Raw genomic sequence first — 4,639 nt, forward strand, 5'->3', positions numbered from 1 at the left:
CGTAAAAAGTAAGTTTTAGCGCATAAATTATTCTTGGATGTTCTAATGTTTATTTGTGCAGCTGAGAATATAAGTTTTATTGGTCCAAATGGCAATTCAAGGCCCAAAATTAGATTTTATTTGGAAAATAATGTACAGATGGGCCAAACATTCAAGCCTCCTCTCCATCCGCGTCGCCACCATCTCCAACCTTGCCGTCAACCTCCACCGCGACCAACGCTCCACCATGTCGCACATCTCCTCCATTGATGCAAGCTCTGCACCGCATCATCCGCAACCTCCGTTAATCTTCTCCATTCTCGAAACCCAATCGCAAATCGCGATTCCGCCATGGACGCCATCAACGAGAGCACCTTCTCCTTCATCGCGCAACCTTTCTTCTTCCTCGCGAGAGGCAACCACCATGTCGCACCGCCTTCCCCAGATCGTGAGCACCTCCTCCACGCCAGCCGCCGCGACACCACTCTTCTCAAGCGCAAACCATCTTCATCTTCTCCCAAACGCGTCTCCATCAACGCCAACCTCCATCCACCATCACCGTAACACCGTGAGAACCTGCATCAAAGCCAGACCTGCACTGTTTATTTGTGTAGCTGAGAATATAAGTTTTATTGGTCCAAATGGCAATTCAAGGCCCAAAATCAGATTTTATTTGGAAAATAATGTACAGGCAACTTTTACCCTTGCACCTCCTAAAATCCCTACATACACTCCTATTTCTGAAACAAGCCAACAACCAAGCCCAAACACTAAGCCATTTCTACTACACCTCCCTAAGTTTCCTATACACACCCCTCCTAAGCTAGACTCCACCAGATCATGCCACGTGCCAAATCCTCCCCACACCAGATCTAGCCAACCATGTTTCGCCACGTCAGCCCTAACCATGAGCATCATCTTCCACCTTGTCCACAGAAACCCTAGCCGCCAGTGCCGTCAGCTGCCGTTCCGCCGCTCCCACCAATGTCGCAAGTCACTGCCACGACCAGAACACCATCTCCTTCCTTTCTCGCTGGCGCATCAAACCACAACGGTGCCTCAACCAAGACGCCGCAACATCACCGTGAAATCGCAAGCCGCCTCTCCATCTGCGCCGCCACCTTCTCCAACCTTGCCGTCAACCTCCACCGCGACCAACGCTCCACCATGTCGCGCATCTCCTCCATTGATGCAAGCTCTGCACCGCATCATCCGTAACCTCCGTTCATCTTCTCCATTCTCAGAACCCAATCGCAAATCACGATTCCACCATGGACGCCATCAACGAGAGCACCTTCTCCTTCATCGCGCAACCTTTCTTCTTCCTCGCGAGAGGGAACCACCATGTCGCACTGCCTTCCCAGACCGCGAGCACCTCCTCCACGCCAACCGCCACGGCACCACTCTTCTGAAGCACAAACCATCTTCACCTTCTCCCAAACGCGTCTCCATCAACGCCAACCTCCATCCACCATCACCGTAACACCATGGGAACCTGCATCAAAGCCAGACCTGCACACAGCAAAACCCAAAACAAGAAATTGCCACTACAACCATCGTGGCAACTCCACAATCTCGAGCCTCTCCTCTTTTCCTCACGGCACGCAGACGGCAAAATGGGGAAGCCCTTTCCCCAAATCTGAAACCCTAATTGGGGAAGGAAGAGGGCAGCCACGTGGCGAGCTCTCATTGGTGCGTCCTCCTCTGGTCAAAGTTGGTCAATAAGCTTCCTCCGGTCAATGTCTGGTCAACTGAGGGGCTTTCTTGCAATTTCAGAAACTCAAAAGGGGCAAAAGTGTAGATGGAGGAAATTTTGGGGCATTTGTGCAATTTTGGAAAGTCAGAAAAGATAAAAAAATAAAATTCAGTTGTTGAATTAATTTAATTTGGGAATATCAACAGAAAATATCTTCCAAATAATGTTATAATTATCTAAATCTTTTAGTTATTTGGAAGATATAAGATAAAAGATTCTATCAACTGAATACTTAGAGTCCAAGCCCAATCAAGCCCTATTTAAAGAGACCCAGGGGACTTCACTTCAGATATTCATGCTCTCATACTCCTCTCACTTTTCTTTCATCTTGTATTCAACTCCATTCATGGAGAGCTAAGCATCTAGGGCTATTCTGCTGTAATTCCATGACGGATTTTGAGGTTACGTTCAGTTAATGCAATTGTTTACTTTGATTATTGATTTAAGTTGTTCTCACTATGTCTTTCATCTCTCTATCTTGTTAAAAGCAAAGATTTTTGCATCATAATGTGTTTGAATCTACATGCATATTGATTATATGAGTTTTAGGGTTTCTAGGTTTAAATTGAGAATCTACTTTGATTTAATTTAGGAACTTTCATATATATAAATGGTTTTTACTATCAATTGAGAATATACTTTGGTTGATTAGTAATAATTTCAACTATAATCAATTGAGAATTTACTTTGATTGATTAACTTTTAATTTGGTTAGGAGATTTAAGAATAGACATGATTAAACACAGTAGAATTTGATTGAGAATGTACTTTGGTTGAATTTATTGTGAATAATCTAGAAAGGTTTTGCATTTGATTGAGAATTTACTTTGGTTAAATGCATGATCGCCTTCAAATTAATTAAGAATGTACTTTAATTAATTTGAAACTTAAACAGTAATCAATTGAACAATTATCCGTGAATAACCGATGATGAATCTATCTTGGAAAAGCAGTGAAATTAGCCTATTTCATCGTAACTGTTTTTAAGTTTCTTATTTATTCTTTAAACACTCTTCAACCATTACTTTTATTCATAAGCATTGCATAGCATTCGTAAGAGTCACAGATGTTCAAAAGCAATTCCGTGTTCGTTGGGAGACGACTCAGGGTTACTTCAACCCTGTCTACTTTCTTGAATACTACTTGGCAATACTGAAGTTGCCTTGAAAAGTAGTATTAATTTGATCGCTTCAACGACAGCCTATCACTGTGCGAACACGAACTTGGCTCCTTTTTAACAACTTTATACTTCTTTGTATCATCATCTCTTCGTCTTTTCTTTGTAGAGACTTCTTCCTCAGGTTTAGTATAAACTACAATTTGTTGTAATATCTCCTTCCAAGGTACATCTTTGTCCACCATCTTGAATAATTCTGTAAAATCAAATTGTTTCTCTTGATTTATTGGAAAAGGAAAATTATCTTTACTCTTTATCTCTCTTCTCTCTCCTTTCTCTTTTCTCTCTTCTTTTTCTTTTCCTCTCTTTTCTCTCTGTTCTTTTTGTATCTCTCCTTTTTCTAACTCAATTGTCTCATCATTTGTACTCTCCAACACTTTACATTTTTCCCTGGGTTTAACCTCAGTATTAGTCCCAAAAATTATTTCTGGCCTCTCTTCCAACTGCTTGGTAATCTGACCCATTTGAATCTCCAAATTCTTAGTGCTCTTTTGAGTAGACTCAGTTTTCTGTATGAACTGATGAAGAGTTTCTTCCATCCCTATTGATCTTTCATTAAGTATAGAAATTTGTTGCCATAAGGTTGGTTGTTGCTGTTGCTTGTTAAATTGCCCAGTTTGTCCAGCTTGCCCACTTTGTCCTTGACCAATGCTTGGGTGTGGTTTCCACCCTTGATTAAAATTCCCCTGACGGTATTGATTGGCCATGAAGCTAACATCCTCTAAGGCTTCTGCTGGAAAGGTGCATTGACCATTGATATGGTCACCCCTACATAATTCACAGAACTGTGATTGAACCTGTGCAACAGACTTTAACTCTTTTGGCAATTGTGCAAGTGTTTTTGTAAGAGTCTCCAGTTGTTGAGTTAGAATCTTGTTCTGTGCTAGCAAGGCATCATTGTTTGTAACTGTAGAACTCCTCTTTGTTGAATAGGTGATGGACAAATTTGTAAGCACCAAAATATGATGTCACAAACTTGTTTCACAATCGGCAAGTATGACCGAATCGTTCAAGTAATAAAACTTGGTAAGACCAAGTATCGTTCTTCCCAAAGGACTCACGGCCTAGTTTAGTTATGTGGTTTCTTGATTAACTAAGACTTACAAACGAAATATTCAAAGTTTAATATGCAAAGACAGAAAATAAACATGTATGCATGAATTGATCAATGGCAAAGACAAAAGATAAACACTTTCAATGGAATATATGAATGAATATGTTGTTGGGGGTCAATTTCATCTCATCCACTCTCATATATTTTAGGAATTCATCATTCAAATCATCATTGTTAATGCCACTCACTAATGTACCATTCTAGATGGCTTCTCCCTAATCAAATAGTTCATACAATTCCTAGCATTCCTAATGATTAGTTCATTACCGCAGGAGCTTAAGGCAACCAATATAATATTGTCAGTAAAATATTGGGAGAAATTCCCCGGATCTAGATTTCCCCGTACGTGTCCGTATCAACAAAACCAATAATCATGCATTAGAATGAGTTAAACAATGCAAGCATTGAGCAAAGAGGAAAAACCCTAACTAATGATGAAAAGAAAGCATATGTCTTAATTCAAAGATGTATTCAACAAATCCATATATGAGAGCTTCAAGAGATTACATTGATTCCCCAACAAACATACAAGGTTTAGTTCACCATATTCATGGTGAACCTAGATGAATTACAATGAAAGTATGAAAGAATAAACCCAATAAAGGTGAAGAGG

This window comes from Vigna umbellata, chromosome 7, assembly GCF_029865625.1.
Source record: "Vigna umbellata cultivar VRB3 chromosome 7, Vumbellata_1.0, whole genome shotgun sequence".
NCBI classification, from domain to species: Eukaryota; Viridiplantae; Streptophyta; class Magnoliopsida; order Fabales; family Fabaceae; genus Vigna; species Vigna umbellata.